General features: G+C 54.3%; 1 long non-coding RNA gene across 1 annotated transcript in view; it reads right to left on the bottom strand.

Moving 5' to 3' along the window:
* LOC135180029 (uncharacterized) overlaps positions 1–13,804 on the bottom strand; it is a 112,383-nt gene that overhangs the window by 62,854 nt on the left and 35,725 nt on the right. Inside the window, exon 3 of the long non-coding RNA XR_010304255.1 lies at positions 4,588–4,705. This is a non-coding gene — a long non-coding RNA (uncharacterized LOC135180029). The remainder of the gene's footprint in view (positions 1–4,587; positions 4,706–13,804) is intronic.

Here is a 13,804-nt window from a genome sequence, read left to right as displayed (position 1 = left end):
TGCAACACCTCCAGGGACGGTGACTCCACCACCTCCCTGGGCAGCCCATTCCAATGCCAATCACTCTCTCTGACAACAACTTCCTAACAACATCCAGCCTAGACCTCCCCTGCCACAACTTGACACTCTGTCCCCTTGTTCTGTTGCTGCTTGCCTGGCAGAAGAGATCAACCCCACCTGGCCACAGCCTCCCTTCACATTGAAACCATCAAGCACTACTGAAAAGTGACTGCTAACAAAACACAGAGGCAAATTTTAAGCAGGAATCATTTTTTTTCAAAGACCTTTTCTTATAGTTCTCTTTATAGGTTTAGTTTATGTAAAGGTTTTTCTTTTAAGAACACGTAGCAGGACATCCATTACCCTCTTTGCTCTTCCACACTTTAGGTTTGAGAGTCAAGGAGAGAAGGAAATTAAGCAGCAGGCAAGAAATGACTTGGGTCACAAGATGGCAAACCTTCTCTCTGCCCATCTCAGTCACACTTAGCCTGGCAGTGAACATCAGAGGGGATGCCTGGTTTCCTCTCACACATCCTAGGGTGTAAGCAAGGCATCCCCTGAGGTAGGAAGCCCGCAACCCACTGAGGGAACAGAACTCTGGACCACGGGCACGTCTATCCACACACAGACAGACAGGAGCTCACCGCCCGTGCAGGAGCCAGCTCCGCTGCAAGAGCAAACCCGTGCCCAACCTGGTGAGGCTGTGGGCAGCAGAAGAAACCGACATTAAGCAGCAGGCATCCACACGGACGTGCCCTGGACAGCGGGCAGCAAGCCCGGAGGGCGCTAAGCCGGAGCACATGGACCAAGCAACCCAGCGATGGGATCCTTATGTTGGTGATGAAGGGAAAAGGCACCGGCGACGCCAAGGGCACGCGTAAACAAGAAGGGAATTACCAGGAGAGTGGGCAAACACCCGCCGGCTGAAGCGGACGAACGGGGAGACACCGCCCGGCTGGGCTCCAGGCCCTGCAGCGGTGGCAGGCGGCGGTGGCGGGCGGCGGTGGCGGGCGGCGGTGGCAGGCGGCCGGGCGGCGGTGGCAGGCGGCCGGGCGGCGGTGGCGGTGGCAGGCGGCCGGGCGGCGGTGGCAGGCGGCCGGGCGGCGGTGGCGGTGGCAGGCGGCCGGGCGGCGGTGGCAGGCGGCCGGGCGGCGGTGGCAGGCGGCGGTGGCAGGCGGCGGGCACACGCCCCTGCCAGAAAACGCTGCCCCAGCAGCGGGAGGCTGGCGGCGAAGCCAAGCGGGGCGATGAGGCCAAAGCCCAGTGGAGCAAAGCAGGGTAGCAGAGGTGGGGGTCAGTGCGGGGGGAGCCTGCCATGCCTGCCCCGCAGAACGGGGCCCTGCCGCAGGCCCAGGAGCTGCACGCCAGCCACGAGTGCTCGGGCTCCACACACCCGAGGCACGCACGCCCGGGCTAAGGCCCTGCAGAGCTCCTCAAGCGACGTCCCAGGCCCCCTCCACCGTCCCGGGGACTCCCTTACCTTTCCGCTGCGGGCGGGGGACGCTCCTCTCCTGACCTCCCCACGGCTGCTAGCTGCGAGGGCGCGAAGCGCCAAGGTCCCGGGCCGGGGCCGTGCCCTGCTGCGCAGGTGCCGGCGGGACCCGCGCCTGACCCTGCGGCCGGCGAGGCGCTCCCGGCGGGCGGCAGCGGCGCAGCTGGGCTCGCCGCGGGGAACCCCCGGCTCCCCCGGCCGGCGCCTACCTGTTGCCAAGGAAACCCAGGTGTCTCCTCCGCAGCGGCCTGCCCCGGGGGCGGCGGGCGGCAGCTGCAGCAGCACCGCGGGGGCGGCGGCGAGCAGCGGCGTGCGGGGGCGGCGGGAGCGGAGGCTGAACGGGCAGCACCTTCTGTAGGGGGCGATGGGGGAGTGGGTGGCTTTGGGCAGGTTTCTCCCAGTTCCGAGCACGGTAAATGCCGCTCGTTTATTGATCTGGCAACTGCTGCGAGCAGCGCAAACGTGACCTGTGCAGGAGCTGCCAGCCCCCGTGCCCTGCGCTAGACGGGGAGCCAAAGGCCGCCGCTGTGCCGGGGGGTTGCTGTGCAGGACTCTGCCAGGCAGGGGCAAGCATCGTGAGCAGGTGTTACCAATTAAGGCTGTCACAGGTGCGGCTTGTGGAGGGCCTTCAGCAGCGGCACGAGTGGCGTGACCCAGCTGCGGCTCGCTCCTCCGCAAGGGCACTCCGCGGAGATGGGAGGAGAGCCTCTGGCGCTGCTCAGACACTGCCTCCATTCCCTTTGCCTACGAAACTGTTTCCCTCGAAGTTAACGCCGGGGGGACCTCCGCCATTGATCTTAATGACTCCTGATCTTAAGGACTCCAGTGAGGTTTTAGGTCCTGAAGCTCAGGAGGGAAAGCTGCATCACCACTGAGCAGCTCCGAACTGTGCCCAGCGCACCAGGTGCTTGTGGTGAGGTGCAAGGCATCTGTGCCCCCACCAGGGTAGAGATCGCAGAACCACAGAATGCCAGGGGCTGGAGGGGACCTCCAAAGCCAGAGCAGGGGCATCTAGAGCAGCTCACACAGGAACACATACAGGCAGGGTTTGAATACCTCCAGAGAGGGAGACTGCACAACCCCCCTGGGCAGCCTGTGCCAGGGCTCTGGCACCCTCACAGGGAAAAAATTCCTCCTCATGTTTCCATGACACTTCCTGTGCCTCAGCTTCCACCCATTGCCCCTTGTGCTGGCATTGGGCATCACCCAGCAGAGCCTGGCTCCAGCCTCCTGCCACTCGCCTTGCACATCTTCGTAAGTATCAATGAGGTCCCCCCTCAGGCTCCTCCTCTCCAAGCAGCACAGCCACAGATCTCCCAGGCTCTCGTAAGAGAAAAGTTCCATTCCCTTCAGCATCTTTGTGGCTCTGTGCTGGACTCTCTCCAGCAGTTCTATGTCCCTCTTGAACTGGGGGGACAGAACTGGACACAGTACTCCAGATGTAGCTTGACCAGGGCAGAGTAGAGGGGCGTGAGACCCACTCACCACAGCCTTTCTAATGCACCCCAAAATGACATTTGCCCTCCTGGCCAGCAGAGCACATTGCTGGCTCCTGGGCAACCTCCCATCCACTAGGACCCCCAGATCCTTTTCCCCTTCACTGCCTTCCAGCAGGTCAGTCCCCAACCTATCCTGACACCTGGGCTTGTCCTTTCCCAGGGGCCAGACTCTGCACTTGCCCTTGTTGAGTGTCATTCAGTTTCTCCCTGCCCAGCTCTCAGCCTGGCCAAGTGTGGCTGAATGGCAGCACAGCCTTCTGGTGTTGCAGCCACTGCACCCAGCTTGGTGTCATCAGCAAACTTGCTGCCAGTGCCCTCTGTGCCCTCATCCAGGTCACTGATGGATATATGGAACAGAACTGGTCCCAGTACTGACCCCTGTGGGACTCCACTTGTTAGAGGCCTCCAACTGGACTCCATCCCATTGGCCACAACTCTCTGGCTTCTTTCCTTCAACCAGTTCCAAATCCATCTCACTACTTGATCATACAGACCACACTGCCTCAGTTCAGCCAGAAGGATGCTGTGGGAGAATCAAGTGTGTGCCAATTCTCTAACCTGTGAGAGCTGTGAGTAGGTGTGTGTGCAGGGAGCTGTGCTCCTGTGGAGAAAAGTCAGCACTTGGGTTGATTTGCTTCATTTGGCAGCTAAAATCATAGAATCATAGAATCAGGCAGGTTGGAAGAGAGCTCCAAGCTCAGCCAGCCCAACCTAGCACCCAGCCCTGCCCAACCAACCAGACCATGGCACTAAGTGCCCCAGCCAGGCTTGGCTGCAACACCTCCAGCCACAGCCACTCCACCACCTCCCTGGGCTGCCCATTCCAGTGCCAATCACTCTCTCTGACAACAACTTCCTCCTCACATCCAGCCTAGACCTGCCCTGGCACAGCTTGACACTCTGTCCACTTCTTCTGTTGCTGCTTGCCTGGCAGAAGAGCCCAACCCCATCTGGCTACAACCTCCCTGCAGGCAGCTGCAGTCAGCAATGAGCTCTGCCCTGAGCCTCCTCTGCTGCAGGCTGCACCCCCCCAGCTCCCTCAGCCTCTCCTCACAGGGCTGTGCTCCAGGCCCCTCCCCAGCCTTGCTGCCCTGCTCTGGTCATGTTCCAGTATCTCAACATCTCTACTGAATGGAGGAGCCCAGAACTGGACATAGCACTCAAAGTGTGGCCTGAGCAGTTCAAGTACAGGGGCAGAAATAGCCTCCCTTGTTCCACTGGCCACACTGTTCCTGAGCCAGGCCAGGATGTCATTGGCTCTGCTGCCCACCTGGGCACACTGCTGGCTCATCTTCAGCTCCTATCTACCAGCACCCCCAGCTCAATCCCCTGCTCCAGATCATCAATAAAGATATTAAACAGAACTGGGCCCAGCACTGATCCCTGGGGCACACCACTGCTGACAGCTGCCAGCTGGATGTGGCACCATTCACCACCACTCTCTGGGCAGCTCCTCATCAAATGATGAGAAGCTGCCCAGAAGGCCACTCTGAGTGGGTGTGACTCTGTGATTAACAGCTAATTGATGCCAGGTATTTGATAGAGGCTCTGCATTAATGAACTGTGCAGTTCACTGGGCTTGCCAGCACCTCTCACCTTAGTGCTGATCCTCTGGTGCTGTCTTGAACTGGAGTCTTCTCATAGGCAGGCTGTTTGTGGCAGAAAGGATGGGTCTATCCACTTGGCTCTTTGTGGAACTCCTGCAGTGCTCAGGCTGCAAAGCAAAACAGCAACTTATGCCAAATGTAAGACTGAATGTGGTGATTTCTGACCATGTATTTGTTACAATTAATTTCCTTTTCCTAAGTACTAAAAAGCCTTTATTTTTTCCCCCCTTCCCTACCCAAGGAGAAGTTTTGAAGTTTTTGATATGTTTCCTGCTTCAAAGAGCAAAAATGAGGCATGACCATATCTATTTCAAAGGTGTTAGTAGGCAAGAAATGTGTATGATTTTATTCAATCTAATATTTCAAGACTTGCTGACAATAAAGACTTACAAACCATCATTCACTCCACTTACAACTAAAGCAGTCAGGAAATGTCAGAGCAGGTATTTTTCTCCCTCAGAAAAGCCAGCTCTGCTAAACTGAAAGTTTCCACAGAAACACATCAGCTTCTAAGTGAATTCTCATCCAAAAAAAAAGACCTCTAAGACCTAGCTCCAGCTTTTGCTCAAGAGAGGCAAAGTGGCACAGCCACTTCCTCGGTCACTGTCCCAGAAAGAGGCATCAACCATCGAGTGTCCTTGACCAACAGTACTGGGGAGCACCCAACAGAGGCAGGGCAGCAACAGTTTCTGCCCCACACACCTTTTTAACCCCATAAATAGTCCAAAGACACTGTGTGGCACTCCTTTATCTCAGCAAAGTCCCTTCAGGTTCCAGCACGTGTGTGTCACTCAGCTCGGGTCTGAAACTCCAGCCCAACGCAAAACTCACTCGCAGAGGGACAGCACTTGTTAGCTTGGGGGAGGAGAAGTGCAGCACAACGAGAGAAGGGCATTTTGCCTCCAGATTTATCCTCCTGCAGCAGTAGCTATGGTTTTACACGTTCTGAGGCTGTTTTGCTCCTCAGCATTCAAAACATCAAAGGCATCAGCTGAAGAACAGGGAGCTCAGTCCATGTGCTGTGTGCTTGCTCCAGGGTTTGTGTGTCAAGCTATGCCACAGGTAGACTGTTAGATCTTCAGGGTCCCTTCACACTGAGCTGCAAGGTGATGTCAGAAAAATCAAGGAATGCTGGTACAAGGGTCTCACAGACCCTTCATTTTGAGGCTGGCTGTGGCAAACCCTAAAATACCAAACTTTGTAGAAATAGTAATCACTTGATAATCTGCAAACCTCAGCAATGGCTACTGCAGAAGTGTCTGCAGCTACGTGTTGGAGATCTGTGATGTGCAATCTTGTAAAGACCCAGGCCTGCAGTGACTAAGGGAAGCAGGAAGGAGAGAAAAGAGAAGCAGAGATATCTTGGCATCAGCAATAAAGAGGGGTCTGCTGACCAGAGGTGAAAAAGACCCTGTGAGGAAGACTGTTGGGGTGTTCATTGCAGCTAACCATTCCAGACCACTGGGGTGGAGAATGGAAAGGTGCCTATGTTAATGAACTCCAAAACACAACTGTGATAACCCTACCTCTTCTTATGAATATGCATGCTCTTGTAACATAAACTGTGGCTTGTGCCAGCATGGGGTGTGCAGGATGGATGGAGCCATCCTGCCTGCACCCAGCGCTGTAATCAAGTATACCTACTGCAGAACTCTGCATCAGCTTTGGGGTCCTTTTTGCAGGTCAGCTGTCCCAGAAAGAGGCATCAACCATCGAGTGTCCTTGACCAACAGTACTGGGGAGCACCCAACAGAGGCAGGGCAGCAACAGTTTCTGCCCCACACACCTTTTTAACCCCATAAATAGTCCAAAGACACTGTGTGGCACTCCTTTATCTCAGCAAAGTCCCTTCAGGTTCCAGCACGTGTGTGTCACTCAGCTCAGGTCTGAAACTCCAGCCCAATGCAAAACCCACTCACAGAGGGACAGCACTTGTTAGCTTGGGGGAGGAGAAGTGCAGCACAACGAGAGAAGGGCATTTTGCCTCCAGATTTACCCTCCTGCAGCAGTAGCTATGGTTTTACACGTTCTGAGGCTGTTTTGCTCCTCAGCATTCAAAACATCAAAGGCATCAGCTGAAGAACAGGGAGCTCAGTCCATGTGCTGTGTGCTTGCTCCAGGGTTTGTGTGTCAAGCTATGCCACAGGTAGACTGTTAGATCTTCAGGGTCCCTTCACACTGACCTTCAAGGCAAGTTCTTATATCTTTCCCATCTAACAGCAGGAATAACAATTCTCTGTGCTCTCTGCTGTGTGTTGCATGTGCACCGATTAATTCTTTCATAGAATCAAACAGGTTGGAAGAGAGCTCCAAGCTCAGCCAGCCCAACCTAGCACCCAGCCCTATCCAATCAACCAGACCATGGCACTAAGTGCCTCATCCAGGCTTTTCTTGAACACCTCCAGGGATGGTGACTCCACCACCTCCTTGGGCAGCCCATTCCAATGCCAATCACTCTCTCTGCCAACAGCTTTCTCCTAACATCCAGCCTAGACCTGCCCTGGCACAACTTGAGACTGTGTCCCCTTGTTCTGTTGCTGGTTGCCTGGCAGCAGAGCCCAACCCCACCTGGCTACAACCTCCCTTCAGGTAGTTGTAAATTATTTCTTTCCCCTCCTTTTCTTTTTCTTTTCGTTTTAATAATTATCTCCATTCTTTCACCTGCACCATGAGGGATGAATGTACAGTTCAACAAGCACCCCTAAGAAAGAGAAGTTGCTTTTACTGATCCTGGGGGGGCAGTTACAATATGCCCTCTTCCAGCATCCACGTTACTGTGCCATAAAAAAAGGGGAGGTGTTTCTAATGCTGTCATGATTGTCTGTCCAGAACTTAAGACAGAAGAATGTCTGTAAATATCTGAGGGATGGGGTTAGGAAGTACAGGAACAGCTTCTGCTCACTTGTGCCCTGGCATAGCACAAGAGGCAAGGGATGGACACTGCAGCACAGGGACAGCCTCTGCTCACTTGTGCCCTGGCATAGCACAAGGGGCAAGGGATGGACACTGCAGCACAGGGACAGCCTCTGCTCACTTGTGCCCTGGCATAGCACAAGGGGCATGGGATGGACACTGCAGCACAGGGACAGCCTCTGCTCACTTGTGCCCTGGCATAGCACAAGGGGCAAGGCATGGAAACTGCAGCACAGCAAGTTCCATCTCCACAGGAGGAAGAACTTCACTGTAAGGGTCTCAGAGCATTGGCACAGGCTACCCAGAGAGGTTGTGCAGTCTTTCTCTGGAGCCTTTCCAGCTCTGTCTGGATGTGTTCCTGTGTGACCTGAGCTAGATTGTATGGTCCTGCTCTGGCAAGGGGTTTGGACTTGATCTCTTTGGGTCCCTTCCAACCCCTCATGTCCTGTGAGCCTGTGAACATGAGGAAGAACTTTACTGTAAGTGTCACAGAGCATTGGAACAGGCTGCCCAGAGAGGTTGTGGAGTCTCCTTCTCTGCAGCCTTTCCAGCCCTGTCTGGATGTGTTCCTGTGCAACCTGCACCAGATTCTGTGCTCCTGTTCTGGCAGGGGGGTTGGAATCAAAAATCTCCAGAGGTCACTCCCAGCCCCTAACATCCTGTGACCATTCTGGAGTTTCCCATAGGCTGAACTTACTGTCTCTGCCTTGTGTTTTGCTTTTCTCCTCAAGTTCTCTGATTAAAATGAGCCACTTCTGCTGCAGCTGCAGTCCTTAGGGGGTTCACCTTTGCTCTCCTCAGGCCCTGCTCTTGCCAATAGACTGGAATTAGCCTTTTCTCACGAGGGTAGTCAGCTTCTCCTACAAGAAGGATTCCATTTCCTGTAGCATGGCAAAGGAACCACACAGAATTTTATCCCAAGGCCTGCATGCAAAAACTGTCTGTTGGAAACCAGTGGCATTGGTCCAGTAACTAACATATGCTATAGCGACAGCAACACCACATGGGAGTGATGTGCTGGGCTGCAGGGTGAAAGGAAATGCTAAGCAAAGCACATGGCAGACAGAGAGAGCTATTCCAGGTTCAGCTATTTTTAAGCCTTTGAGATGCAGTTTGAATGTCTGCAGCCTTTCTTCACAGGGCTCTAGCAATCAGCACAGGGGAAATACTTCCCAGTCCCAGTGGGAACAAGCTAAGCAGGAAGGGCTCGCTGCAAGACTGCCATCCAAATCACCATCTGCCCAAGGGAAGGGCTAGCATGCAGTTGCACTATTCCTGCAGCAAAGGAAGTACCAGGTAGTTACCAGGTGTTGCTTCTTCTCTCTTGCAGCCCACCTCAGGAAGTTTGCTCCTGCACTGGCTTGTTCATGCTGCCGGTGCCTTCAGCCTCATGTTTGTGACCCTGCCTCAAATTGTCTTTGTTGCAGTAGAATCATAGAATCATAGAGTCAACCAGGTTGGCAGAGATCTCCAAGCTCACCCAGTCCAACCTAGCACCCAGCCCTGGCCAATCAATCTCCCCACGTTAAGCAGGCATGGACAGATAAATGATTCCAGTGAAGCCCTTTCCTCTCCATCAAGTTCCTCACACTATCTTGGTTTCTTAGGGGCAGAGAATTGCTCCTGCAAACCCATGTCAAGATTCCATAGGATCATAGAATCATAGGATCAGTCAAGGTTGGAAGGGACCACAAGGATCATCTAGTTCCAACCCCGCTGCCATGCCCAGGGACACCCTACCCTAGATCAGCCTGGCCAGAGCCTCAGCCAGCCTGGCCTTAAACACCTCCAGGGATGGGGCCACAACCACTTCCCTGGGCAACCCATTCCAGGCTCTCACCACTCTCATGCTCAACAACTTCCTCCTCACATCCACTCTGAACCTACCCATCTCCAGCTTTGCTCCATTCCCCCTAGTCCCCCCGACAGCCACGGAGCAGACACTGGGAGGCAGCTAGTTACAGCAGCATCACTCTCATCCCAGGCTGTCAGGGAGGCATGAAGAGCTCATGGGGAAGCTGAGCCCTGCGCCTGACACTTACAAACTAAGAGCAAGACTGGCTGCAAGGTCTACAAACATAACACTTTCATCCACAGTTTCTAAATGTTCTGCTTCAGGGAAGTCAGAAGCTCCCAGTGGTCTCTCAGGAGCTTACTTGGGATGAGAAAATGATTTTATCTAGCACAGGTGACAGCTGGACACTACCATGACCAGGTCTGGCAATGGATAGCTCACTGCATAACGTTCCCACTAGGCTGGGTTTGCTTCTCTGCTAATTTAAAGACAGTGAGATGAAACTTAGCACACAGCATTCTTAGAGACACTATTCTTGGCTGAACAATTAAAAGCAGTCACTCATTTTATACCTATATATAGCACTTAATCCATATTGCAGTAATTCCTCTGCCATGCCATACTGCTGCACTGGCTCTCTCTGCCAGTCTCACATCACCTCTGTCAAGTCTATAGGATGTCAGGGCCTGGAAGACCTATGCAAAATCATTTTCCACCCTAGGTGGCCACAGAGAATCAGAGAATCAGTTCAAGGTTGGAAGGGAGCACAAGGATCAGGCAGTGCCAACCCCCTGCCATGCCCAGGGACACCCTACCCTAGAGCAGGCTGCACACAGCCTCAGCCAGCCTGGCCTTAAACACCTCCAGCCATGGGGCCTCAACCACCTCCCTGGGCAACCCCTGCCAGGCTCTCACCACTCTCCTGCTCAACAACTTCCTCCTCACCTCCAGCCTCACTCTCCCCTCCTCCAGCTTTGCTCCATTCCCCCCACTCCTGACACTCCCTCACAGCCTCAAAAGTCCCTCCCCAGCTTTTTTGGAGCCCCCTTCAGATGCTGGAAGGCCACAAGAAGGTCCCCTGGGAGCCTCCTCTGCTCCAGCCTGCACAGCCCCAACTCTTTCAGGCTGTGCTCACAGCAGAGCTGCTGCAGCCTCTCAGCATCCTCCTGGCCCTGCTCTGGACACTCTCCAGCATCTCCACAGCCCTCTTGTCCCAGGGGCTCCAGAGCTGGATGCAGGACTCCAGGTGGGGTCTCAGCAGAGCACAGCAGAGGGGGAGAATCCCCTCCCTGGCCCTGCTGGCCACACTGCTGCTGCTGCAGCCCAGGCTCTGCTTGGCTTTCTGGGCTGCAAGTGCACACTGCTGGCTCCTGCTGAGCTTCTCCTCCAGCAGCACCCCCAAGTCCCTCTCCTCAGGGCTGCTCTCCAGACACTCCCTGCCCAGCCTGCATTGGTGCTTGGCATTGCCTCCACCCAGCTGCAGGACCTTGCCCTTGGTCTTGTTGAACCTCCTGAGCTTGGCTTGTGCCCACCTCTGCAGCCTGTCCAGGTCCCTCTGGATGGATCCTGCCCTCCAGCCTGGCTGCTGCACCACACAGCTTGGTGTGGGCAGCAAACTTGCTGAGGCTGCACTCAGTGCCTCTGTCCATGGCACCCACAAAGATGCTGAACAAGACTGGTCCCAGGACTGATCCCTGAGGGATTCTGCTTGTCCCTGCCTGCACTTGGCCATGGAGCCATTGACAGCCACTCTTTGGGTGCAGCCAACAAGCCACTTCTTTATCCATCTCATGCTCCACCCATAATAATCAGGTAGTGAAAGGAGTGGGGGGAATGGAGCAAAGCTGGAGATGGGGAGAGTCAGGCTGGAGGTGAGGAGGAAGTTGTTGAGCAGGAGAGTGGTGAGAGCCTGGCAGGGGTTGCCCAGGGAGGTGGTTGAGGCCCCATGGCTGGAGGTGTTTGAGGCCAGGCTGGCTGAGGCTGTGTGCAACCTGCTCTAGGGTAGGGTGTCCCTGGCCATGGTGGGGGGTTGGCACTGGCTGCTCCTTGTGCTCCCTTCCAACCCTGCCTGGTTCTGTGATTCTATGGTTATATGTATATATAAAATTAATATTATACATATATATATACATATATATATATATATATATATATATATAATAAATATAATGCAGCTTCCATCACCAGCCAGGTGCCAGCAGAAGATCAACTGCTGTGGAGAAAAGCTTCTTGGAAAGGGTAGTCCTCCCTGTGTCACTCCAGCTGCTCAACTTCTGCCCTTCTGTTACCCACATCTGCACTTGCAGCGCCTGCTGCCTGCACAGCCTCTTGGTTTAATTGCAATTACATTCAGGGACACTAAGCTGGGGGAGGGGACCTAGGAGTGAAAGCAGCATATTTTATGTGCATAGAAATGACAACCACGTTCAGGGAGCAGATTACCAGGGCTCTCCTGATGATGGCAGTGAAGGCAGAAGATGGAGCTTTCATTTCCACAAAGCACCAAGCAAACCTTTCTTTACTGCCACCACAATCTGCTGCTGGCTCTAACTATTTAGCTTTATTTTTATGTATTTATGATGAGTTTGTCCCCTGCTGTCAAGGAGAAAGGCTTCTGCTCCTTGCCTTTCAGGAGGGCATTAATCCTTGCGACCAGTTAATGTATGGGGAGGGAAGAGAGCAAGGGGAACATGAGCTGCAGCAACCTAGTGCAAATCCAGAGTGCAAAGTAAACCCCACAGAGGAGCTGGAATCTGGGAACCCTTCTTATTCCTGACAGTTGGAAGCAATGAGAAAGCATAAAACTTTAGAGTATCATAGAAACCTCCAGATTGGAAAAGCCCCTCAGGATCAGTGTGGCCAGTAGGACAAAGGAATCATAGAACCAAGCAGGTTGGAAGAGAGCTCCAAGCTCAGCCAGGCCAAACTAGCACCCAGCCCTGGCCAACCAACCAGACCATAGAATCATAGAATCAACCAGGTTGGAAGAGACCTCCAACATCACCCAGTCCAACCTAGCACCCAGCCCTAACCAATCAACCAGATCATGGCACTAAGTGCCCCAGCCAGGCTTGGCTGCAACACCTCCAGGCACAGCCACTCCACCACCTCCCTGGGCAGCCCATTCCAGTGCCAATCACTCTCTCTGACAACAACTTCCTCCTAACATCCAGCCTAGACCTGCCCTGGCACAACTTGAGACTCTGTGTATATTCTTTATTCTGCTCTCATCAGACCCCACCTGGAGTCCTGTGTGCAGCTCTGGAGCCCCCAACACAAGCAGGACATGGAAGTGTTGGAGCCAGTCCAGAGGAGGCCACTCTGCCCCCTTGTTCTCTTGCTGGGTGCCTGGCAGAAGAGCCCAACCCCACCTGGCTACAGCCTCCCTTCAGGTAGTTGTAGACATCAATGAGCTCTGCCCTGAGCCTCCTCTTCTGCAGGCTGCACAACCTCAGCTCCTCAGAATAAACTCAGGAGTTTATTCTGCCCCTGTGCTCAGCACTGCTCAGGCCACCCCTGGAGTGCTGTGTCCAGTTCTGGGCTCCTCCATTGCAGAGAGCTGCTGAGGTGCTGGAAGGTGTTTGGAGCAGGGCAGCAAGGCTGGGGAGGGGCCTGGAGCACAGCCCTGTGAGGAGAGGCTGAGGGAGCTGGGGGGGTGCAGCCTGCAGCAGAGGAGGCTCAGGGCAGAGCTGATTGCTGCCTGCAGCTGCCTGCAGGGAGGCTGTAGCCAAGTGGGGTTGGGCTCTGCTGCCAGGCAGCCAGCACCAGAAGAAGGGGACACAGCCTCAAGCTGTGCCAGGGCAGGTCTAGGCTGGATGTTGTTAGGAAGTTGTTGTCAGAGAGAGTGATTGGCACTGGAATGGGCTGCCCAGGGAGGTGGTGGAGTGGCTGTGCCTGGAGGTGTTAAAGCCAAGCCTGGCTGGGGCACTTAGTGCCATGGTCTGGTTGGTTGGGCAGGGCTGGGTGCTAGGTTGAGCTGGCTGAGCTTGGAGCTCTCTGCCAACCTGCTTGGTTCTGCAATTCTATGATCACCAAGTCCAACCTATAACCCTACTCCACAAGATTCACCTCAAACCTAAAAAGACACACCTAGGTAATAACTGGTTGGGTTGTGGTTTGGTTTTTGTCCCCTCCAATTGGAAATCCAGCTAATGCCTGCAGAGCAGGGCTTTTGGAACCACCAAATCCAAGTTGTTGCAGAGTTAACTGTCATTTGTGCTGCTGGCCCCAAAAAGCAGGTGTCCTCACAGGCTGTTGGCTGCCTCCTCCTGTGCACAAGGGACAATGATCAGAACAGCATGAAAACCTTGTGAAGCCACCAGTGCTGGCACATGGCAGGCTGCCTAGCAGAAAAGCAGAGGGGGGGATAGGCTGTTGATGGGTGGTAGCACTGCAAATAAGCTTTATATTAGCACAAAGAGGCATTTGTCTGGTGAAGCCTTTCTTGTTTGGTTGGGTTTTGTTTATTGGTTGTGTTTTTTTCCCCCCTGTTTGCTTC

This window comes from Pogoniulus pusillus, chromosome 12 (genome assembly GCF_015220805.1).
Source record: "Pogoniulus pusillus isolate bPogPus1 chromosome 12, bPogPus1.pri, whole genome shotgun sequence".
NCBI classification, from domain to species: domain Eukaryota; kingdom Metazoa; phylum Chordata; class Aves; order Piciformes; family Lybiidae; genus Pogoniulus; species Pogoniulus pusillus.
The sequence above is the reverse complement of the archived record's forward strand: the minus strand, read 5'-3'. Positions and strand labels throughout refer to the sequence as shown.